Source organism: Cherax quadricarinatus, chromosome 3 (assembly GCF_038502225.1).
Source record: "Cherax quadricarinatus isolate ZL_2023a chromosome 3, ASM3850222v1, whole genome shotgun sequence".
In the NCBI taxonomy this organism is placed as follows: Eukaryota; Metazoa; Arthropoda; class Malacostraca; order Decapoda; family Parastacidae; genus Cherax; species Cherax quadricarinatus.
In genome coordinates, this window is record NC_091294.1 from 53,837,339 (window position 1) to 53,864,567 (window position 27,229).

General features: G+C 47.8%; 1 protein-coding gene across 1 annotated transcript in view; it reads left to right on the forward strand.

Annotated features, from left to right (window-relative positions):
- The first annotated feature begins 15,663 nt into the window (after positions 1 to 15,663).
- LOC128705977 (Protein phosphatase PP2A regulatory subunit A) overlaps positions 15,664 to 27,229 on the forward strand; it is a 649,426-nt gene continuing 637,860 nt past the window's right edge. The window contains exon 1 of the mRNA XM_053801054.2: positions 15,664 to 16,232. The gene's annotated coding sequence lies outside the window, so the exon portion shown is untranslated. The remainder of the gene's footprint in view (positions 16,233 to 27,229) is intronic.

A 27,229-nucleotide genomic window follows, 5' to 3' on the forward strand; every position in this document is an offset into this window, starting at 1 on the left:
GCATCTCTGGTCTACATACTTGGTGTTATACAGGGTAGCTCTGGTCTACATACTTGGTGTTATACAGGGCAGCTCTGGTCTACATACTTGGTGTTATACAGGGCAGCTCTGGTCTACATACTTGGTGTTATACAGGGCAGCTCTGGTCTACATACATGGTGTTATACAGGGCAGCTCTGCTCTACATACTTGGTGTTATACAGGGCAGCTCTACTCTACGTACTTGGTGTTATACAGGGCAGCTCTGCTCTACATACTTGGTGTTATACAGGGCAGCTCTGCTCTACATACTTGGTGTTATACAGGGCAGCTCTGCTCTAATTACTTGGTGTTATACAGGGCAGCTCTGCTCTACATACTTGGTGTTATACAGGGCAGCTCTGCTCTACATACTTGGTGTTATACAGGGCAGCTGTGCTCTACATACTTGGTGTTATACAGGGCAGCTCTGCTCTACATACTTGGTGTTATACAGGGCAGCTCTGCTCTACATACTTGGTGTTATACAGGGCAGCTCTGCTCTACATACTTGGTGTTATACAGGGCAGCTCTGCTCTACATACTTGGTGTTATACAGGGCAGCTCTGCTCTACATGGTGTTATACAGGGCAGTTCTGCTCTACATATTTGGTGTTATACAGGGCAGCTCTGCTCTACATACTTGGTGTTATACAGGGCAGCTCTACTCTGCATACTTGGTGTTATACAGGGCAGCTCTACTCTACATACACATAACTCTGATATACAAAGAAGAATAACAAAAGTGTAATTACCTGTATTAAAAATGTTTTATTGGAAAATAAATGCGAGATGTTTGACATGTAATAAGAGTGGGAATATAACTGAGGTGTTGTGTTGGACGACATGAGTGAAGTGATATAAATATAGTTGTAAAATAGTGGCAGGTGTTGTGGTAGGTGTTGTGGCAGGTGTTGTGGCAGGTAGCGGGACCGTCAACTCCAGAAGCTACTCCAAGGAAACTCCAACAAGTATTCTTTAGGAAACTGGAACTCTTTAAGTACAACAAGTGCCAGATCAAGGTTGAGCATTGCTTTAGAGCTGTGGTCCACTGGCAGCAACAGCCTCGTGACCTGGAGAGTTTACCTGGAGAGAGTTTCGGGGGTCAACGCCCCCGCGGCCCGGTCTGTAACCAGGCCTCCTAGGTAGTCATGAAATATAGAGATCTAAACCTGAGCTAGACTGTGAGTGTATATAAATCCTTGAAGTGGATCATATGAATGTCACAATACAGTAGTTAGAGATTGAGCACAAATTGCTAAGCTGCGTCATTGTAGTAAATACTAGTTTAAGTTAGGTTATTGATAACATACAGTACCGCCAAGTTGATGAACAAGACAAACATACAGTACCGCCAAGTTGATGAACAAGACAAACATACAGTACCGCCAAGTTGATGAACAAGACAAACATACAGTACCGCCAAGTTGATGAACAAGACATACATACAGTACCGCCAAGTTGATGAACAAGACAAACATACAGTACCGCCAAGTTTAGAACAAGACAAACATACAGTACCGCCAAGTTGATGAACAAGACAAACATACAGTACCGCCAAGTTGGTGAAGAAGACATACAGTACCACCAAGTTTAGAACAAGACAGACATACAGTACCGCCAAGTTTAGAACAAGACAAACATACAGTACCGCCAAGTTTAGAACAAGACAAACATACAGTACCGCCAAGTTTAGAACAAGACAAACATACAGTACCGCCAAGTTTAGAACAAGACAAACATACAGTACCGCCAAGTTTAGAACAAGACAAACATACAGTACCGCCAAGTTGATGAACAAGACAAACATACAGTACCACCAAGTTGATGAACAAGACAAACATACAGTACCACCAAGTTTAGAACAAGACAAACATACAGTACCACCAAGTTTAGAACAAGACAAACATACAGTACCACCAAGTTTAGAACAAGACAAACATACAGTACCACCAAGTTTAGAACAAGACAAACATACAGTACCACCAAGTTGATGAACAAGACAAACATACAGTACCGCCAAGTTTAGAACAAGACAAACATACAGTACCGCCAAGTTGATGAACAAGACAAACATACAGTACCACCAAGTTTAGAACAAGACAAACATACAGTACCACCAAGTTTAGAACAAGACAGACATACAGTACCACCAAGTTGATGAACAAGACAAACATACAGTACCACCAAGTTTAGAACAAGACAAACATACAGTACCACCAAGTTTAGAACAAGACAAACATACAGTACCGCCAAGTTGATGAACAAGACATACAGTACCACCAAGTTTAGAACAAGACAAACATACAGTACCGCCAAGTTTAGAACAAGACAAACATACAGTACCGCCAAGTTTAGAACAAGATAAACATACAGTACCGCCAAGTTGATGAACAAGACAAACATACAGTACCGCCAAGTTGGTGAACAAGACATACAGTACCACCAAGTTTAGAACAAGACAAACATACAGTACCACCAAGTTGATGAACAAGACAAACATACAGTACCACCAAGTTGATGAACAAGACAAACATACAGTACCACCAAGTTGATGAACAAGACAAACATACAGTACCGCCAAGTTTAGAACAAGACAAACATACAGTACCACCAAGTTGATGAACAAGACAAACATACAGTACCGCCAAGTTGATGAACAAGACAAACATACAGTACCGCCAAGTTGATGAACAAGACATACAGTACCGCCAAGTTTAGAACAAGACAAACATACAGTACCACCAAGTTTAGAACAAGACAAACATACAGTACCGCCAAGTTGATGAACAAGACAAACATACAGTACCGCCAAGTTTAGAACAAGACAAACATACAGTACCGCCAAGTTTAGAACAAGACAAACATACAGTACCGCCAAGTTGATGAACAAGACAAACATACAGTACCGCCAAGTTTAGAACAAGACAAACATACAGTACCGCCAAGTTGATGAACAAGACAAACATACAGTACCGCCAAGTTGATGAACAAGACAGACATACAGTACCGCCAAGTTTAGAACAAGACAAACATACAATACCGCCAAGTTGATGAACAAGACAAACATACAGTACCGCCAAGTTGATGAACAAGACAGACATACAGTACCGCCAAGTTTAGAACAAGACAAACATACAGTACCGCCAAGTTGATGAACAAGACAAACATACAGTACCGCCAAGTTTAGAACAAGACAAACATACAGTACCGCCAAGTTGGTGAACAAGACATACAGTACCGCCAAGTTTAGAACAAGACAAACATACAGTACCACCAAGTTTAGAACAAGACAAACATACAGTACCACCAAGTTTAGAACAAGACAAACATACAGTACCACCAAGTTTAGAACAAGACAAACATACAGTACCGCCAAGTTTAGAACAAGACAAACATACAGTACCGCCAAGTTTAGAACAAGACAGACATACAGTACCGCCAAGTTTAGAACAAGACAGACATACAGTACCGCCAAGTTTAGAACAAGACAGACATACAGTACCGCCAAGTTTAGAACAAGACAAACATACAGTACCACCAAGTTTAGAACAAGACAGACATACAGTACCGCCAAGTTTAGAACAAGACAGACATACAGTACCACCAAGTTTAGAACAAGACAGACATACAGTACCACCAAGTTTAGAACAAGACAGACATACAGTACCGCCAAGTTTAGAACAAGACAAACATACAGTACCGCCAAGTTGATGAACAAGACAGACATACAGTACCACCAAGTTTAGAACAAGACAGACATACAGTACCACCAAGTTTAGAACAAGACAAACATACAGTACCGCCAAGTTTAGAACAAGACAAACATACATCATGTTACCCGTGTGTCATATTAAGCTTATATATTTTTGGGACACTTGTGGTGGTTTGAGCTTATCATTGAAGCAACAATATTGGTTTTAGTCTACCATTTTCATTACCCTTTTAACTATAATCATTTTTCTGAGGACACACGTACCATTTTGTACTCGCATTCCTTGGTACTGTACTTGGGTTGATACTAGACCCACTTGTCGTGGTATGTTGGTTCCATATTATTTATTGTCAGTGGAAGTAGCAGTGTGAGTGAGAGCGTCCCAGGTTGTGAAGGTGATAGTGATGAACATGAGGATAATGGAAGGTGAGAGGATGGCAGGTAGTGTAAGATGAGTGTGTGGTACGTGGTGTAAGATGAGTGTGTGGTAGGTGGTGTAAGATGAGTGTGTGGCAGGTAGTGTAAGATGAGTGTGTGGCAGGTAGTGTAAGATGAGTGTGTGGCAGGTAGTGTAAGATGAGAGGGTGGCAGGTAGTGTAAGATGAGTGTGTGGCAGGTAGTGTAAGATGAGTGTGTGGCAGGTAGTGTAAGATGAGTGTGTGGCAGGTAGTGTAAGATGAGTGTGTGGCAGGTAGTGTAAGATGAGTGTGTGGCAGGTAGTGTAAGATGAGTGTGTGGCAGGTAGTGTAAGATGAGTGTGTGGCAGGTAGTGTAAGATGAGTGTGTGACAGGTACTGTAAGATGAGTGTGTGGCAGGTAGTGTAAGATGAGTGTGTGGTAGGTAGTGTAAGATGAGTGTGTGCTAGGTGGTGTAAGATAGAGGGGTGGTAGGTAGTGTAAGGTGAGTGTGTGGTAGGTAGTGTAAGATGAGTGTGTGGCAGGTAGTGTAAGGTGAGTGTGTGGTAGGTAGTGTAAGATGAGTGTGTGCTAGGTGGTGTAAGATAGAGGGGTGGTAGGTAGTGTAAGGTGAGTGTGTGGTAGGTAGTGTAAGATGAGTGTGTGGTAGGTAGTGTAAGATGAGTGTGTGGCAGGTAGTGTAAGGTGAGTGTGTGGTAGGTAGTGTAAGATGAGTGTGTGGTAAGTAGTGTAAGATAAGAGGGTGGCAGGTAGTGTAAGATGAGTGTGTGGCAGGTAGTGTAAGATGAGTGGTAGCAGGTAGTGTAAGGTGAGTGTGTGGTAGGTAGTGTAAGATGAGTGTGTGGTACGTAGTGTAAGATTAGAGGGTGGCAGGTAGTGTAAGATCAGAGGGTGGCAGGTAGTGTAAGATCAGAGGGTGGCAGGTAGTGTAAGATCAGAGGGTGGCAGGTAGTGTAAGATCAGAGGGTGGCAGGCAGTGTAAGATCAGAGGGTGGCAGGTAGTGTAAGATCAGTGGGTGGCACGTAGTGTAAGATCAGAGGGTGGCAGGTAATGTAAGATCAGTTGGTGGCAGGTAGTGTAAGATCAGAGGTTGGCAGGTAGTGTAAGATCAGAGGGTGGCAGGTAGTGTAATATGAGAGGGTGGCAGGTAGTGTAAGATCAGAGGGCGGCAGGTATTGTAAGATGAGTGTGTGGTAGGTAGTGTAAGATGAGTGTGTGGTAGGTAGTGTAAGATGAGTGTGTGGCAGGTAGTGTAAGATGAGTGTGTGGCAGGTAGTGTAAGATGAGTGTGTGGTAGGTAGTGTAAGATGAGTGTGTGGTAGGTAGTGTAAGATGAGTGTGTGGCAGGTAGTGTAAGGTGAGTGTGTGGTAGGTAGTGTAAGATGAGTGTGTGGTAAGTAGTGTAAGATAAGAGGGTGGCAGGTAGTGTAAGGTGAGTGTGTGGTAGGTAGTGTAAGATGAGTGTGTGGCAGGTAGTGTAAGGTGAGTGTGTGGTAGGTAGTGTAAGATGAGTGTGTGGTAAGTAGTGTAAGATAAGAGGGTGGCAGGTAGTGTAAGATCAGAGGGTGGCAGGTAGTGTAAGATCAGAGGGTGGCAGGTAGTGTAAGATCAGAGGGTGGCAGGTAGTGTAAGATCAGAGGGTGGCAGGCAGTGTAAGATCAGAGGGTGGCAGGTAGTGTAAGATCAGAGGGTGGCACGTAGTGTAAGATCAGAGGGTGGCAGGTAGTGTAAGATCAGAGGGTGGCAGGCAGTGTAAGATCAGAGGGTGGCAGGTAGTGTAAGATCAGAGGGTGGCAGGTAGTGTAAGATCAGAGGGTGGCAGGTAGTGTAAGATCAGAGGGTGGCACGTAGTGTAAGATCAGAGGGTGGCAGGTAGTGTAAGATCAGAGGGTGGCAGGTAGTGTAAGATGAGTGTGTGGTAGGTAGTGTAAGATGAGAGGGTGGCAGGTAGTGTAAGATGAGTGTGTGGCAGGTAGTGTAAGATGAGTGAGTGGCAGGTAGTGTAAGATGAGTGTGTGGTAGGTAGTGTAAGATGAGTGTGTGGCAGGTAGTGTAAGATGAGAGGGTGGCAGGTAGTGTAAGATGAGTGAGTGGCAGGTAGTGTAAGATGAGAGGGTGGCAGGTAGTGTAAGACGAGTGTGTGGTAGGTAGTGTAAGATGAGTGAGTGGTAGGTAGTGTAAGATGAGTGTGTGGCAGGTAGTGTAAGATGAGTGTGTGGCAGGTAGTGTAAGGTGAGTGTGTGGTAGGTAGTGTAAGATGAGTGTGTGGTAGGTAGTGTAAGATGAGTGTGTGGTAGGTAGTGTAAGATGAGTGTGTGGTAGGTAGTGTAAGATGAGTGTGTGGCAGGTAGTGTAATATGAGAGAATGGCAGGTAGTGTAAGATGAGTGTGTGGTAGGTAGTGTAAGATGAGTGTGTGGTAGGTAGTGTAAGATCAGAGGGTGGCAGGTAGTGTAAGATCAGAGGGTGGCAGGTAGTGTAAGATGAGTGTGTGGCAGGTAGTGTAAGATGAGTGTGTGGCAGGTAGTGTAAGATGAGTGTGTGGTAGGTAGTGTAAGATAGAGGGGTGGTAGGAAGTGTAAGGCGAGTGTGTGGTAGGTAGTGTAAGATGAGTGTGTGGTAGGTGGTGTAAGATGAGTGTGTGGTAGGTTGTGTAAGATGAGTGTGTGGTGGGTAGTGTAAGATGAGTGTGTGATAGGTAGTGTAAGATGACTGTGTGGTAGGTAGTGTAAGATCAGAGGGTGGCAGGTAGTGTAAGATCAGAGGGTGGCAGATAGTGTAAGATCAGAGGGTGGCAGGTAGTGTAAGATCAGAGGGTGGCAGGTAGTGTAAGATCAGAGGGTGGCACGTAGTGTAAGATCAGAGGGTGGCAGGTAGTGTAAGATCAGAGGGTGGCAGGTAGTGTAAGATGAGTGTGTGGTAGGTAGTGTAAGATGAGAGGGCGGCAGGTAGTGTAAGATGAGAGGGTGGCAGGTAGTGTAATATGAGAGAATGGCAGGTAGTGTAAGATGAGTGTGTGGTAGGTAGTGTAAGATCAGAGGGTGGCAGGTAGTGTAAGATCAGAGGGTGGCAGGTAGTGTAAGATGAGTGTGTGGCAGGTAGTGTAAGATGAGTGTTTGACAGGTAGTGTAAGATGAGTGTGTGGCAGGTAGTGTAAGATGAGTGTGTGGTAGGTAGTGTAAGATGAGTGTGTGGCAGGTAGTGTAAGATGAGTGTGTGGCAGGTAGTGTAAGATGAGTGTGTGGCAGGTAGTGTAAGATGAGTGTGTGGCAGGTAGTGTAAGATGAGTGTGTGGCAGGTAGTGTAAGATGAGTGTGTGGCAGATAGTGTAAGATGAGTGTGTGGTAGGTAGTGTAAGATGAGTTTGTGGCAGGTAGTGTAAGATGAGTGTGTGGTAGGTAGTGTAAGATCAGAGGGTGGCAGGTAGTGTAAGATCAGAGGGTGGCAGGTAGTGTAAGATCAGAGGGTGGCAGGTAGTGTAAGATCAGAGGGTAGCAGGTAGTGTAAGATCAGAGGGTGGCAGGCAGTGTAAGATCAGAGGGTGGCAGGTAGTGTAAGATCAGAGGGTGGCACGTAGTGTAAGATCAGAGGGTGGCAGGTAGTGTAAGATCAGAGGGTGGCAGGTAGTGTAAGATGAGTGTGTGGTAGGTAGTGTAAGATGAGTGTGTGGCAGGTAGTGTAAGATGAATGTGTGGCAGGTAGTGTAAGATGAGTGTGTGGCAGGTAGTGTAAGATGAGTGTGTGGTAGGTAGTGTAAGATGAGTGTGTGGTAGGTAGTGTAAGATCAGAGGGTGGCAGGTAGTGTAAGATCAGAGGGTGGCACGTAGTGTAAGATCAGAGGGTGGCAGGTAGTGTAAGATCAGAGGGTGGCAGGTAGTGTAAGATGAGTGTGTGGCAGGTAGTGTAAGATGAGAGGGTGGCAGGTAGTGTAAGATGAGTGTGTGGCAGGTAGTGTAAGATGAGTGTGTGGCAGGTAGTGTAAGATGAGTGTGTGGCAGGTAGTGTAAGATGAGAGGGTGGCAGGTAGTGTAAGATGAGTGTGTGGTAGGTAGTGTAAGATGAGTGTGTGGTAGGTAGTGTAAGATGAGTGTGTGGCAGGTAGTGTAATATCAGAGAATGGCAGGTAGTGTAAGATCAGAGGGTGGCAGGTAGTGTAAGATGAGTGTGTGGTAGGTAGTGTAAGATGAGTGTGTGGTAGGTAGTGTAAGATCAGAGGGTGGCAGGTAGTGTAAGATCAGAGGGTGGCAGGTAGTGTAAGATGAGTGTGTGGCAGGTAGTGTAAGATGAGTGTGTGGCAGGTAGTGTAAGATGAGTGTGTGGCAGGTAGTGTAAGATGAGTGTGTGGTAGGTAGTGTAAGATGAGTGTGTGGTAGGAAGTGTAAGATGAGTTTGTGGTAGGTGGTGTAAGATGAGTGTGTGGTAGGTTGTGTAAGATGAGTGTGTGGTGGGTAGTGTAAGATCAGAGGGTGGCAGGTAGTGTAAGATCAGAGGGTGGCAGATAGTGTAAGATCAGAGGGTGGCAGGTAGTGTAAGATCAGAGGGTGGCAGGTAGTGTAAGATCAGAGGGTGGCACGTTGTGTAAGATCAGAGGGTGGCAGGTAGTGTAAGATCAGAGGGTGGCAGGTAGTGTAAGATGAGTGTGTGGTAGGTAGTGTAAGATGAGAGGGCGGCAGGTAGTGTAAGATGAGAGGGTGGCAGGTAGTGTAATATGAGAGAATGGCAGGTAGTGTAAGATGAGTGTGTGGTAGGTAGTGTAAGATCAGAGGGTGGCAGGTAGTGTAAGATCAGAGGGTGGCAGGTAGTGTAAGATGAGTGTGTGGCAGGTAGTGTAAGATGAGTGTTTGACAGGTAGTGTAAGATGAGTGTGTGGCAGGTAGTGTAAGATGAGTGTGTGGCAGGTAGTGTAAGATGAGTGTGTGGCAGGTAGTGTAAGATGAGTGTGTGGTAGGTAGTGTAAGATGAGTGTGTGGCAGGTAGTGTAAGATGAGTGTGTGGCAGGTAGTGTAAGATGAGTGTGTGGCAGGTAGTGTAAGATGAGTGTGTGGCAGGTAGTGTAAGATGAGTGTGTGGCAGGTAGTGTAAGATGAGTGTGTGGTAGGTAGTGTAAGATGAGTTTGTGGCAGGTAGTGTAAGATGAGTGTGTGGTAGGTAGTGTAAGATGAGAGGGTGGCAGGTAGTGTAAGATCAGAGGGTGGCAGGTAGTGTAAGATCAGAGGGTGGCAGGTAGTGTAAGATCAGAGGGTGGCAGGTAGTGTAAGATCAGAGGGTGGCAGGTAGTGTAAGATCAGAGGGTAGCAGGTAGTGTAAGATCAGAGGGTGGCAGGTAGTGTAAGATCAGAGGGTGGCAGGTAGTGTAAGATCAGAGGGTGGCAGGTAGTGTAATATGAGAGGGTGGCAGGTAGTGTAAGATCAGAGGGCGGCAGGTAGTGTAAGATCAGAGGGTGGCAGGTAGTGTAAGATGAGTGTGTGGCAGGTAGTGTAAGATGGGTGTGTTGTAGGTAGTGTAAGATCAGAGGGTGGCAGGCAGTGTAAGATGAGAGGGTGGCAGGTAGTGTAAGATCAGAGGGTAGCAGGTAGTGTAAGATCAGAGGGTGGCAGGTAGTGTAAGATCAGAGGGTGGCAGGTAGTGTAATATGAGAGGGTGGCAGGTAGTGTAAGATCAGAGGGTGGCAGGTAGTGTAAGATGAGAGGGTGGCAGGTAGTGTAAGATCAGAGGGTGGCAGGTAGTGTAAGATCAGAGGGTGGCAGGTAGTGTAAGATGAGAGGGTGGCAGGTAGTGTAAGATGAGTGTGTGGCAGGTAGTGTAAGATGAGTGTGTGGCAGGTAGTGTAAGATGAGTGTGTGGCAGGTAGTGTAAGATGAGTGTGTGGTAGGTAGTGTAAGATGAGTGTGTGGCAGGTAGTGTAAGATGAGTGTGTGGCAGGTAGTGTAAGATCAGAGGGTGGCAGGTAGTGTAAGATGAGTGTGTGGCAGGTAGTGTAAGATGAGTGTGTGGCAGGTAGTGTAAGATGAGTGTGTGGCAGGTAGTGTAAGATGAGTGTGTGGCAGGTAGTGTAAGATGAGTGTGTGGCAGGTAGTGTAAGATGAGTGTGTGGTAGGTAGTGTAAGATGAGTGTGTGGCAGGTAGTGTAAGATGAGTGTGTGGCAGGTAGTGTAAGATGAGTGTGTGGCAGGTAGTGTAAGATGAGTGTGTGGCAGGTAGTGTAAGATGAGAGGGTGGCTGGTAGTGTAAGATGAGTTTGTGGCAGGTAGTGTAAGATGAGTGTGTGGTAGGTAGTGTAAGATGAGTGTGTGGCAGGTAGTGTAAGATGAGAGGGTGGCAGGTAGTGTAAGATGAGAGGGTGGCAGGTAGTGTAAGATCAGAGGGTGGCAGGTAGTGTAATATGAGAGGGTGGCAGGTAGTGTAAGATCAGAGGGTGGCAGGTAGTGTAAGATCAGAGGGCGGCAGGTAGTGTAAGATCAGAGGGTGGCAGGTAGTGTAAGATCAGAGGGTGGCAGGTAGTGTAAGATCAGAGGGTGGCAGGTAGTGTAAGATGAGTGTGTGGCAGGTAGTGTAAGATGGGTGTGTTGTAGGTAGTGTAAGATCAGAGGGTGGCAGGTAGTGTAAGATGAGAGGGTGGCAGGTAGTGTAAGATGAGAGGGTGGCAGGTAGTGTAAGATGAGAGGGTGGCAGGTAGTGTAAGATGAGAGGGTGGCAGGTAGTGTAAGATGAGAGGGTGGCAGGTAGTGTAAGATCAGAGGGTGGCAGGTAGTGTAAGATGAGTGTGTGGTAGGTAGTGTAAGATGAGTGTGTGGTAGGTAGTGTAAGATCAGAGGGTGGCAGGTAGTGTAAGATGAGTGTGTGGCAGGTAGTGTAAGATGAGTGTGTGGTAGGTAGTGTAAGATGAGTGTTTGACAGGTAGTGTAAGATGAGTGTGTGGCAGGTAGTGTAAGATGAGTGTGTGGCAGGTAGTGTAAGATGAGTGTTTGACAGGTAGTGTAAGATGAGTGTGTGGTAGGTAGTGTAAGATGAGTGTGTGGTAGGTAGTGTAAGATGAGTGTGTGGCAGGTAGTGTAAGATGAGTGTGTGGCAGGTAGTGTAAGATGAGTGTGTGGCAGGTAGTGTAAGATGAGTGTTTGACAGGTAGTGTAAGATGAGTGTGTGGCAGGTAGTGTAAGATGAGTGTGTGGCAGGTAGTGTAAGATGAGTGTTTGACAGGTAGTGTAAGATGAGTGTGTGGTAGGTAGTGTAAGATGAGTGTGTGGTAGGTAGTGTAAGATGAGAGGGTGACAGGTAGTGTAAGATGAGTGTGTGGTAGGTAGTGTAAGATGAGAAGGTGGCAGGTAGTGTAAGATGTGTGTGTGGTAGGTAGTGTAAGATGAGAGGGTGGCAGGTAGTGTAAGATGAGTGTGTGGTAGGTAGTGTAAGATGAGTGTGTGGTAGGTAGTGTAAGATGAGTGTTTGACAGGTAGTGTAAGATGAGTGTGTGGTAGGTAGTGTAAGATGAGTGTGTGGTAGGTAGTGTAAGATGAGAGGGTGGCAGGTAGTGTAAGATGAGTGTGTGGCAGGTAGTGTAAGATGAGTGTTTGACAGGTAGTGTAAGATGAGTGTGTGGCAGGTAGTGTAAGATGAGTGTGTGGCAGGTAGTGTAAGATGAGTGTGTGGCAGGTAGTGTAAGATGAGTGTGTGGTAGGTAGTGTAAGATGAGTGTGTGGCAGGTAGTGTAAGATGAGAGGGTGGCAGGTAGTGTAAGATGAGAGGGTGGCAGGTAGTGTAAGATCAGAGGGTGGCAGGTAGTGTAAGATCAGAGGGTGGCAGGCAGTGTAAGATCAGAGGGTGGCAGGTAGTGTAAGATCCGAGGGTGGCAGGTAGTGTAAGATGAGTGTGTGGCAGGTAGTGTAAGATGAGTGTGTGGTAGGTAGTGTAAGATGGGAGGGTGGGAGGTAGTGTAAGATAAGTGTGTGGCAGGTAATGTAAGATGAGTGTGTGGCAGGTAGTGTAAGATGAGTGTGTGGCAGGTAGTGTAAGATGAGTGTGTGGCAGGTAGTGTAAGATGAGTGTGTGGCAGGTAGTGTAAGATGAGTGTGTGGCAGGTAGTGTAAGATGAGTGTGTGGCAGGTAGTGTAAGATGAGTGTGTGGCAGGTAGTGTAAGATGAGAGAATGGCAGGTAGTGTAAGATGAGTGTGTGGCAGGTAGTGTAAGATGAGTGTGTGGTAGGTAGTGTAAGATGAGAAGGTGGCAGGTAGTGTAAGATGTGTGTGTGGTAGGTAGTGTAAGATGAGAGGGTGGCAGGTAGTGTAAGATGAGTGTGTGGTAAGTAGTGTAAGATGAGAGGGTGGCAGGTAGTGTAAGATGAGAGGGTGGCAGGTAGTGTAAGATGAGAGGGTGGCAGGTAGTGTAAGATGAGAGGGTGGCAGGTAGTCTGATCACAATCTAATCGAAGTCCAGACATACATCCACAGGGGTCCTGATCAGCCAAATGCATAAGCTATGAGGATGCCCTCACCAAATTCAACTTCAACAAGAACATCAACTGGTACTAGGTAAGCCATGTCCTAAATGAAGCATGTTGGGAAGATATCTTAAATAACATGGACCCTAACCAGTGCTTTGAAAAGAATATCTTCTTGGTAGCTGAAGTATGTTCAAGGCATATTTCCCTAAGAAAAAAGAAAAGTAAACTGAGAGAGACGTTCCCTGTAGAGAAGGTGAAGAATCACTGAGCTCCTCAAGAGTGCTAGATTATCTGAAACACGGAAGGAAGCACTAACCAGGAAGTGGAAAATATTGTGCTTAAGTTAAAGGACTCGTACAGTATCCAGGAGAGACAAGAGGAGCTAAAAGCGATTAGTGAATTTGAAGGAAATTCTAAATATTTCTTTTAATATACCAAAAACAAAACAAAACAAAAAAACATACCTAGTATAGGGCCTCTGCACAGAGAAGATGGAACTTACACATATCTCAACAAAGAAATGAGAGAGATACTGAAATCTCAATACGAATACGACTCTGTGTTCAGCGAGCCATTAATCAGTCTGAAGGTAAACAATCCAAATAATATTTTCATGACTGTGCCTTAAAACCCTGTCAATGCATGTCAGATTTCTGTCATAACCCTAACTCCACTAGACTTTCAGAAAGCCATTGACAACGTGCTCGTGCACTCAGCCCCAGGCCCAGACTCGTGGAATTCTGTGTTCATTAAGAACTGCAAGAAACCCCTCTCATAATAGCTAAGAACTATAGACCAATAGCTCTAATGTCCCACATCATAAAAATCTTTGAAAGAGTTCCAAGAAGCAGGATTGCAAACCACTTGGATTCCTAAGAATTGCACAATCCAGGGCAACATGGGTTAAGAGCAGGTCGCTCCTGTCTCTCGCAACGACTGGACCACTATGATATGGTCTTGGATGCACTGGAAGAAAGAAGAGAATGCAGATGTAGTATACGTAGCTTTTGCAAAAGCCTTTGATACGTGTGATCATGGTGTAATAACACACAAAATTCGTGCTAAAGGAATAACTTTCAAGCTGGGTAGATGGATCGTTACCTTTTTAACCAATCGAACACAGAGTAGTGGTAAACAGAGTTAAATCGGAAGCAGCCATAGTGAAGAGATCTGTTCCACAAGGCACAGTACTCGCCCCAATCCTATTCCTCATCTTCATATTTGACATGGAGATGTAAAACATAGTACTGAATCATCCTTTGCAGACGACACTAGGATCTGCATGAGTGTGTCATCCATTGAGAATACGGCAAATCTCCAAGAAGATATGCCTGGAATCTACCTGGAGGGTATTCCGGGGATCAACGCCCCCGCGGTCTTGTCCACGACTAGGCCTCCCGGTGGATAAGGGCCTGATCAACCAGGCTGTTATTGCTGGCCGCACGTAGTCAAACGTACGAACCACAGCCTGGCTGATCTGGCACCGACTTTAAGTATTTGTCTAGCTCCCTCTTGAAGGCAGCCTGGGGCCTATTGGTAATTCCCCTTATGCATGGTAGGAGGCTGCTGAACAGTTTTGTGCCCTGGACACTTATGGTGTTTTCTCTTAGTGTCCCAATGACAGTTTAAGGGTTAAATGAAGGCAAATTCTAACTACTCCTGTATGGAAAAATGGAGGAAATAATAACTAGAACCGAGTTTACTACAAACTCTAATCACACAATAGAGCGGAAAAGTAATGTGAAGGACCTGGGAGTGGTAATGTCTGAGGATCTCACCTTCAAGGATCACAACAATGCCACTAGCACATCTGCGAGGAAAATGGTAGGATTGATAATGAGAACATGCACGACAAGGGATGCCAAACCATTGATGATCCTTTTTTTAAATCACTTGTTCTTTCTAGGCTGGAATACTGCTGTACATTAATATCTCCATTCAAGGCAGGTGAAATTGCAGACCTAGAAAATGAACAGAAAACTATACACAACCCGCACATAGAAGAGAGGAGCTTACGACGACGTTTCGGTCCGACTTGGACCATTTACAAAGTCAGTCACACTATGAACAGAAAACCTTTACTGCGCATATAAGCCCCGTCAAACATCTTAACTACTGGAAGCACTTGACTTGTACTCACTGGAGGTGCAGGCGAAAGAGATACTTCACAATCTACACCTGGAAAATCCTAGAGGGACTGGTCCCTAATTTTCACACACAAATCATTCCCTACGAAAGCAAAAGACTTGGCAGGCGATGCAACATGCGCCCAATGAAAAGAAGGGGCACCATTAATACATTAATAGAAAACACGAAGTGTCCAGGGCCCAAGATTGTTCAACAGCCTCTCACCAGCCATAAGGGGAATTACCAATAGACCTCTGGTTGTCTTGAGGGAGCTGGACAGATACCTAAAGTCAGTGCCGGATCAGCCGGGCTGTGGTAACAATAACAGCAGTAACAGCCTAGTTGATCAGGCCCTGATCCACCGGGAGGCCTGATCATGGACCGCGTCGCGGGGGCGTTGATCCCCGGAATACCCTCCTGGTAGACTCTAGGTAGGTAGTGTGAGATGAGAAGGCGGCAGGTAGCGTAACATGAGAGGGTGGCAGGTAGTGTTAGATGAGAGGGTGGCAGATAGTGTAAGGTAAAGGGGTGAGGGTGGCAGATAGTGTAAGGTAAAGGGGTGAGGGTGGCAGGTAGTGTATTGTAAGGGGTGAGGGTGGTAGATAATGTATTGTAAGGGGTGAGGGTGTCAGATAATGTATTGTAAGAGGTAAGGGTGGGATATAGTTTAAGGTAGGGGTGAGAGAGTAACGATAGTGAGGAAGGTTTAATAGGAAAGTGAGAGCGTAGCGAAGTATTGGAGACTGGGCGAGAACAGTGCTGCTGCTGCGTCCAGCCTGCTAGAGAAAGCAGAGAAATGTGAGGCAAGAAAATCCCGACGAGAGAGGAATCAGCAATGAGCGGGGGGGGATAGTGGAGGGGGATTTTTTGGGGGGTGGGTAGATGTTGGGAGCAGAGAGCTGGGTGCGGGAGGGACGGCAAGCGGTGTACTACGACGCGCTGGGCTAGTGTGCTCTGAGACTTGATGGTGGAAGCTTGCGCCGCTACACCTCTGTGCTTTACTGCGTTACTAATATCTTGTGATGTGTGTTATAGTGCTTTTGGTAGAGATGAGAGTGGAGTGTGTAACCAGAAGAATTTAATATTGTGATTGTGCACTAGAGGCTTACATGTGTGGTGGGGAAAGGGGGTCGTGCGCGCCCTCCCTCTCCCAAAATCGTGGCCATGTTGTGCGAGTGGCGGAAGTGTGGGCAGGCCAGTCAAGCCTTGTGTCTTCCCTCTACCTCCCTCCCCTCCACTCACTCCTACCTAGAAAGGCTCTCGCACGCCCCGGTGAGCCAGATGTGGCGTGGAGCACTAGGCCTAGGGCGGTGGTGGTATGGCATGGGGCGGGCGGTGGGAGAGCTACGCAGGCCCACCACACCATCATCATCACCACCACCACCACCACGCTGGCCCGCCCATCACCTCAGCTCTACCACGTTGCTGGGGTGCTTAAGTTCTCCCCGTATACTGGCGCTGTATATTACTAGTGTGGTGATGAACATCTCACTACACCATAACACTACCAATAATGCAGGTTAGCTTTTATATTTATTCTGCTTTACAGATACTGCCACTGCCGCCGTCACCACCACCCCACTCACTCCTACTACCACCACGACACATTCACTGCCACCCCACTCCCACTCCTACCACCACTACTGCTACACATTGTGTCGCTACACCATCACTAACACCATTGAAATAACTTACACAGTCACCACTACACACTACTGTCACTACTACCGCAATCACCCCACCCTCATTATTATTACTACTACTATCACCACCACAACCACTACGCGCCCTCATCACTACTACCACCCGCAACCCCACCCTCATCACTACTGCTACCACAACCACCCTCATTATTACTACTACTACTACCACTACAACCACTCCCCACCCTCATTACTACTACTACCTCATAACTACTGCAACCACAACCACCCTCATTATTACTACTACTACTACCACTACAACCACTCCCCACCCTCATTATTACTACTACTACTACCACTACCCCACCCTCATCACTACTACTACTACCACCACCACCCCAACCCCACATAACTACTGCTACCACAACCACCCTCATTATCAGTATTACCACCCCACCTTCATTATCAGTATTACTACCCCACCCTTATCAGTATTACCACCCCACCCTCATCAGTATTACTACCCCACCCTCATCAGTATTACCACACCACCCTCATTATCAGTATTACCACCCCACCCTCATCAGTATTACCACCCCACCCTCATCATCACTATTACATCCCACCCTCATCATCACTATTACATCCCACCCCTCATCACTACCACGACCACCACCCCGCCCTCATCACTACCACGACCACCACCCCACCCTCATCACTACCACGACCACCACCCCGCCCTCATCACTACCACGACCACCACCCCGCCCTCATCACTACCACGACCACCACCCCGCCCTGATCACTACCACGACCACCACCCCGCCCTTATCACTACCACGACCACCACCCCGCCCTTATCACTACCACGACCGCCACCCCGCCCTTATCACTACCACTACCCCGCCCTCATCACTACCACCACCCCGCCCTCATCACTACCACCACCCCGCCCTCATCACTACCACCACCCCGTCCTCATCACTACCACCACCCCGCCCTCACCATCATCACCCCGCCCTCATCACCACCATCACCCCGCCCTCATCACCACCATCACCCTGCCCTCATCACTACCACCACCCCGCCCTCATCACTACCACCACCACCCCGCCCTCATCACTACCACCACCACCCCGCCGTCATTGTCACTACTACCACCACCACCCCACCCTCATCACTTCTACCACCCCCAACCCCACCCTCATCACTACTGCTACCACAACCACCATCATTATCAGTATTATCACCCCACCTTCATTATCAGTATTACCACCCCACCCTCATTATCAGTATTACCACCCCACCCTCATTATCAGTATTACCACCCCACCCTCATTATCAGTATTACCACTCCACCGTCATCACTACTACTACAGCCACCACCACCATTATATGTTCTCTATCATTACACCCTCACTATCATTGCTGCCTCCACCACACCCTCACTGTCACTGCTACTGCTACTTCTATCACATCCGCATTGTCCTGTTACCACCACGACAACCTCACTATACTACCACTACCACCCTCTCCTAACCCCACCATCCTCTCACTCCCACCACTACCCACTATCACTGCTACCTTCACTACACATTCACTATCACTACACCCTCACTTCCACTACACCTTCACTTCCACTACACCCTCACTTCCACTACACCCTCTTTATCGTTACCACTAAACCCTCACTATAACCACCACTACTATATCCTCAGTATCCCAACTATTACTACACCCTCACTTTCACCACCACCACCACTACACCCTCACTATAACTGCTACTACCACTACCATAACCTCATTATACCCCCATAACATGCTCACTGTCACTACCACCACCACACCCTCACTACCACCACTAGCACTACTACACCCTCCCTATCACTTCCAGTCACACCCTCCCTATCACTACCATCATCACACCCTCAAAATCACTACCACCATACCCTCATTATCACTACCATACCTTCTCACAAAGATTAAACCCTCCCTTTTACTACCACCACCATTCCCTATCACTACCACAACCATACCCTCACTATCACTACCACCACCAAACCCTCACTATCAGTACCACCACCAAACCCTCACTATCAGTACCACCACCAAACCCTCACTATCAGTACCACCACCATACTCTGTCACTACCACCACATTCGCTACTATAATCACTACGAACATCACACCCTTACTGTCACTACCACCACATTCACTACTATAATCACTACGAACATCACACCCTTACTGTCACTACCACCACATTCACTACTATAATCACTACGAACATCACACCCTTACTGTCACTACCACTACTACACCGCTCATGATCACTACCACCACCATTACCTCTATCACTTTATCTCCATACCATCACTCTCACTTCTACCCTCACTACCAACACCACACCCCTCACTACCACACCACACCCCTCACTACCAACACCACACCCCTCACTACCAACACCACACCCCTCACTACCAACACCACACCCCTCACTACCAACACCACACCCTCACTACCAACACCACACCCTCACTACCAACACCACACCCTCACTACCATCGCCAGTCTCACTACTAATATCACACACTTCCAACACCGCGCCCTCGCTACCAACACCACTCTCTCTCTCTCTACCAGCACCTCACTCTCACTACCAACACCACACACTCACTACCAACACCACACACTCACTACCAATACTCCCTCCATACCAACACCACTCTCACTATCAACACCACACCCTCACTGTAAACACCTGCACTACCAACACCACACCCTTATTGCCAACACCACACGCTCAATACCGATACCACACCCTCACTACCAATACTCCCTCCATACCAACACCACACCCTCACTACCAACACCACACCCTCACTATCAACACCACACTCACTACCATCCCCTCACTTTCACTACCAACACCACATCCTTGCTACCAACACTACACCCTCACTACCAACACCACATCCCCGCTACCAACACTACACCCTCGGTATCAACACTACACCCTCGGTATCAACACTACACCCTCAGTACCAACACTACACCCTCAGTACCAACACTACACCCTCAGTATCAACACTACACCCTCAGTACCAACACTACACCCTCAGTACCAACACTACACCCTCAGTACCAACACTACACCCTCAACGCCATCACCACACCCTCACTACCATCACCACACCCTCACTACCAACACCACTCCCTCACTACCAACACCACTCCCTCACTACCAACACCACTCCCTCACTACCAACACCACACCCTCACTACCAACACCACTCCCTCGCTACCAACACCACACCCTCACGGCCACAACTACATCCTCACTACCAACACCACACCCTTACTACCACTACTACCTCACTACCACCACTACTACCTCACTACCACCACTACACCCTCACTACCACCACTACACCCTCACTACCACCACTACACCCTCACTACCACCACTACACCCTCACTACCACCACTACACCCTCACTACCAACACCACACCCTCACTACCAACACCACACCCTCACTACCACCACTACACCCTCACTACCAACACCACACCCTCACTACCAACACCACACCCTCACTACCAACACCACACCCTCACTACCAACACCACACCCTCAATACCAACACACCTACAATACCAACACCACACCCTACAATACCAACACCACACCCTCAATACCAACTCCACACCCTCAATACCAACTCCACACCCTCACTACCACTACCACCTTCCCCTCATTACTACTACTCCCCCCTCATTACTACCAGGACCTCATTACTACTACCACCATCACCTCCCCCTCATTACTACCACCACCACCTCCCCCTCATTACTACCTCCTCCCCCTCGTTACTACCTCCTCCCCCTCATTACTACCACCACCTCACTCTACTACCACCACCACCACTTCACACTGCTACTACCACCACCTCCCCTCATTCCTGTCACCACCACCTCCCCTCATTATTAGCACCACCACCTCTCCCCTCATTGCTACCACCTCCCCTCATTACTATCACCACCTACTTTCATTACTACCACCACCTACCTTCATTACTATCACCACCTACCTTCATTACTATCACCACCTACCTTCATTACTACCACCACCTACCTTCATTACTACCACCACCTACCTTCATTACTATCACCACCTACCTTCATTACTATCACCACCTACCTTCATTACTATCACCACCTACCTTCATTACTACCACCACCTACCTTCATTACTACCACCACCTACCTTCATTACTACCACCACCTACCTTCATTACTACCACCACCTACCTTCATTACTATCACCACCTACTTTCATTACTACCACCACCTACCTTCATTACTATCACCACCTACCTTCATTACTATCACCACCTACTTTCATTACTACCACCACCTACCTTCATTACTATCACCACCTACCTTCATTACTATCACCACCTACCTTCATTACTATCACCACCTACCTTCATTACTACCACCACCTACCTTCATTACTATCACCACCTACCTTCATTACTACCACCACCTACCTTCATTACTACCACCACCTACCTTCATTACTACCACCACCTACCTTCATTACTACCACCACCTACCTTCATTACTACCACCACCTACCTTCATTACTATCACCACTTACTTTCATTACTACCACCACCTACCTTCATTACTATCACCACCTACCTTCATTACTATCACCACCTACCTTCATTACTACCACCACCTACCTTCATTACTACCACCACCTACCTTCATTACTATCACCACCTACCTTCATTACTACCACCACCTACCTTCATTACTATCACCACCTACCTTCATTACTATCACCACCTACCTTCATTACTATCACCACCTACCTTCATTACTACCACCACCTACCTTCATTACTACCACCACCTACCTTCATTACTACCACCACCTACCTTCATTACTACCACCACCTACCTTCATTACTACCACCACCTACCTTCATTACTACCACCACCACCATCTCACCCTCACTACCACCTTACCACCACTATCACCATCTCACTCTCACTGCCACCATCTCACGCTCACTACCACCACACCATCACTTCGACACCATACCTTTAAGGAGTTCCGTTAGTTTTTTCTGTCCTCCAAGCCCGGCTTTGGGCCATGCTTGTCTAGTGCTTGATTAGTCAACCAAGCTGTTGCTGCTGGTGGCCCGCAGCCCTACATATCCGTCACACCCTACTTCATGTGGCACTTGAAGGTACTTGTCCATTTTTTTCTTGAAGACTTCTACACTTGTTCCAGCAGTGTTTCTGATATCTAATGGTAAGATGTTGAACACCCTCGGACCACGGACGTTGATAGTGTTTCATTAGTGTGCCCACTGCACCCCTGCTTTTCACTGGGTTTATTTTGCGTGTTCCATGTCTCTCTCCAGTATGTTATGGCAGTGTGCAGGTTTGTTACAAAGTCCTCAAGTACTTTGTAGGTGTATATAATCATGGATGTCTTTCTCTTCTCCGCTCCAGTGAGTACATATTTAGGATTTCAAGGCGTTCCCAGTACTTTTTATTTTTATTTGCTCTATACGAGCCTAAACAGGACTGCAACACCTAGCAATATTACAAATGAGAGAGCACAAGTGATTTGAAAAGTGTTATCATCGGCACCATTTCCCTTGTTTTGAAAGTTCTCGTTATCCACCCAGTGATTTTTCTGGCTGTCGTGCCATTGGTCTTGTATTCTCTGAAAGGTCAGCTGACAAAATTACTCCCATATCCATGACATGTTCCTTTCGTTCTGTTTCTGATGATCTTGAGTATTGTATAGTGTTCCTTTTCAGTTTCTTCGTTCTTTCTATATCTAAGCAACTGGAACTTGTCTCCACTGAACGTCACGTTCTTCATAACGCATGGACCTGCCTCACATGAGCCAGTGGGCCTGCGAGGCAGGCCCACTGGCTCATGTGAGGCAGGTCCAAGTCTCCCACAGGCTTAAGTCGCTGGCCCAAGCTAGTCAGGTCGAGGCCACATCCACCTATGCACAGAGCACGGCATCAAACCTAGTAACACAAGGTAGTCAGGTCCAACTCACACCCACCCACACACACTCATGTATTTATCTAACCTATTTTTAAAACTGCACAACGTTTTAGCTTCTATGACGGTACTCGAGAGTTTGTTCCACACATCCACAGCTCTATTACCAAACCAGTGCTTTCCTATACCCTTCCTGAATCTGAATTTTTCCAACTTAAAACCATTGCTGCGAGTCCTGTCTTTGCTAGATATTTTTAGCACGCTATTTACATTCCCTTTATTTATTCCTGTTTTCCATTTATACACCTCAATCGCTACCGCCACACCGTCATCGCCACTACCTTGCCATCACCACTGCCAGACCATCACCATCGCTACACCGTTATCACCACCACCGCACCGTCATCACCACCGCTACACCGTCATAACCACACCGTCATAGCCACCACACCATCACCACTGCTACACCGTCATCACTGTCACACTAACATAACTTCCACACCACTGCTACCATTATTACCATTGCCACACCATCACCACCGCTACACCGACATCACTGCCACACTATCATCATTTCCACACCATTATCACCGCTACTCCGTCATCACTGCCATGCTATCACAGCCACATCACCGCTACACCGTCGTCACCACTGCCCCACCATCACCACCACCACTGCCTCTCCATCACCACCACTGCCCCTCCATCACCACCACTGCCCCTCCATCACCACCACTGCCCCTCCATCATCACCACTTCCCCTACATCACCACTGCTATACCGTCACCCACCACTGCTATGCGTCATCACCACTGCTATACATCACCACTGCCTCACTGTCACCACCTCCGCTACACCATCAACACTTCCCCACCGTCATCAGCACCGCTACACCATCACCACCGCTACACCGTCACCACCACCACCACCCCTACGCCGTCATCATCACTGCTGCACCATCACCACTACACCGTCACCACCAGTGCTACACTATCACCACCACCGCTACACCATCACCACTTCCCCACTGTCACCATCACTGCTACACTCACCACCACTTCCCCACCGTCACCAACACCGCTACACCGTCACCACTTCCCCACCGTCATCTACACCGTCACCACCACCGATATGCCGTCACCACCACCGATATGCCGTCACCACCACCGATATGCCGTCACCACCACCGATATGCCGTCACCACCACCGATATGCCGTCACCACCACCGCTACACCACCACTTCCCCACCGTCATCACCACCGCTACACCGTCACCACCACGACTGCACTGTCACCGCCACTACTACGCCGTCACCACCACCGCTACACTGTCATCAGTGTTACACCTTCACCACAACGTCACCACTGCCCCACCGTCATCACTGCCCCACCATCACCACCGCTACACCGCCACCATCACTCCCACCGTCATCACTGCCCCACCACCACTACACCGTTATCGCTGCCCCATCACCACTGCGCTGTCACCACAACTACACCGTTATCACTGCCACACCCTCATTACAACCACCAGTACCTCACCCTCACTACAACCACCAGTACCTCACCCTCACTACAACCACCAGTACCTCACCCTCACTACAACCACCAGTACCTCACCCTCACTACAACCACCAGTACCTCACCCTCACTACAACCACCAGTACCTCACCCTCACTACAACCATCAGTACCTCACCCTCACTACAACCGCCAGTACCTCACTCTCACTACAACCGCCAGTACCTCACCCTCACTACAACCACCAGTACCTCACCCTCACTACAACCACCAGTACCTCACCCTCACTACAACCACCAGTACCTCCCCCTCACTACAACCACTAGTACCTCCCCCTCACTACACCCACCAGTACCTCACCCTCACTACACCCACCAGTACCTCACCCTCACTCCAACCACCAGTACCTCACCCTCACTCCAACCACCAGTACCTCACTCTCACTATAAACACCAGTACATCACCCTCCCTACAAGCACCAATACGTCGCCCTCACTACAAGCACCAGTACCTCACCCTCACTACAAGCACCAGTACCTCACCCTTACTACAACCACCAGTACCTCCCCCTCACTACAACCACCAGTAAATTCCCCTCACTACAACCACCAGTACCTCACCCTCACTACACCCACCAGTACCTCACCTTCACTTCAACCACCAGTACCTCACCCTCACTACAACCACCAGTACCTCACCCTCACTACAACCACCAGTATCTCACTCTCACTACAACCACCAGTATCTCACTCTCACTACAACCACCAGTATCTCACCCTCACTACAACCACCAGTACCTCACCCTCACTACACCCACCAGTACCTCACCCTCACTACACCCACCAGTACCTCACCCTCACTACACCCACCAGTACCTCACCCTCACTCCAACCACCAGTACCTCACTCTCACTATAAACACCAGTACATCACCCTCACTACAAGCACCAATACGTCGCCCTCACTACAAGCACCAGTACCTCACCCTCACTACAAGCACCAGTACCTCACTCTCATTACAAGCACCAGTACCTCACCCTTACTACAACCACCAGTACCTCACCCTTACTACAACCACCAGTACCTCCTCCTCACTACAACCACCAGTACCTCACCCTCACTACACCCACCAGTCCCTCACCCTCACTTCAACCACCAGTACCTCACCCTCACTACAGCCACCAGTACCTCACCCTCACTATAACCACCAGTATCTCACTCTCACTATAACCACCAGTATCTCGCTACAACCACCAGTATCTCACCCTCACTGTTACCACCAGTACCTCACTCTCACTACACCCACCAGTACCTCACCCTCACTACAACCACCAGTACCTCACCCTCACTACAACCACCAGTATCTCACTCTCACTACAACCACCAGTATCTCACTCTCACTACAACCACCAGTATCTCACCCTCACTACAACCACCAGTACCTCACCCTCACTTCAACCACCAGTACCTCACCCTCACTACAGCCACCAGTACCTCACCCTCACTACAACCACCAGTATCTCAATCTCACTATAACCACCAGTATCTCACTCTCACTATAACCACCAGTATCTCGCTACAACCACCAGTATCTCACCCTCACTGTTACCACCAGTACCTCACTCTCACTACACCCACCAGTACCTCACCCTCACTCCAACCACCAGTACCTCACCCTTACTACAAGCACCAGTACCTCACTCTCACTATAAACACCAGTACATCACCCTCACTACAAGCACCAATACATCGCCCTCACTACAAGCACCAGTACCTCACCCTCACTACAAGCACCAGTACCTCACCCTCACTACAAGCACCAGTACCTCACTCTCATTACAAGCACCAGTACCTCACCCTTACTACAACCACCAGTACCTCACCCTTACTACAACCACCAGTACCTCCTCCTCACTACAACCACCAGTACCTCACCCTCACTACACCCACCAGTCCGTCACCCTCACTTCAACCACCAGTACCTCACCCTCACTACAGCCACCAGTACCTCACCCTCACTACAACCACCAGTATCTCAATCTCACTATAACCACCAGTATCTCACTCTCTCTATAACCACCAGTATCTCGCTACAACCACCAGTATCTCACCCTCACTGTTACCACCAGTACCTCGCTCTCACTACACCCACCAGTACCTCACCCTCACTACAACCACCAGTATCTCACCCTCACTACTACCACCAGTACCTCACCTTCACTACTACCACCAGTACCTCACCCTCACTACAACCACCAGTACCTCACCCTCACTACACCCACCAGTACCTCACCCTCACTTAAACCACCAGTACCTCACCCTCACTACAACCACCAGTACCTCACGCTCACTACAACCACCAGTACCTCACCCTCACTACAACCAACAGTATCTCACCCTCACTGTTACCACCAGTACCTCACCCTCACTACACCCACCAGTACCTCACCCTCACTACACCCACCAGTACCTCACCCTCGCTACAACCACCAGTACCTCACCCTCACTACAACCACCAGTATCTCACCCTCACTACCACCAGTACCTCACCTTCACTACTTCCACCAGTACCTCACCCTCGCTACAACTGCCAGTACCTCACCCTCACTACAACCACCAGTACCTCACCTTCACTACTACCACCAGTACCTCACCTTCACTACTACCACCAGTACCTCACCTTCACTACTACCACCAGTACCTCACCCTCACTGCTACCACCAGTATCTCACCCTCACTTCTACCACCAGTACCTCACAATCACTACTACCACCAGTACCTCACCCTCACTATCCCCAGTACCACCATTAATACACTACAATACCACCACCACCATTACTACAGTACCACCATCATTAGTACAATGCTACCACCACCACCGTTAGTACAATTCAAACACCACCATTAGTACAATACCAACACCACCATTACTATTAGTACAACACTCCCACCACCCCCATTAGTTCAACACTACCCCCATTAGTATACCACTATCCCCCCATTAGTACACCTCTACCACCCCCGTTAGTACACCACCACCACCACCTCCCCTATTAGTTCAATACCACCACCTCTCCCATTAGCACAATACCACCATTAGTACAGTACTACCACCTCAACCATTAGTATAGTATCACCACTACCCTCATTACAATACTACCACCACCACAACCATTAGTACAATACCACCACCACAACAATTAGTATAGTACCACCACCATAACAATTAGTACAGTACCACCACAACCATTTTGTCAGTACCACCACCACCCCATAAGTTCAGTACCACCAACCCTATTAGTACGGTACTAC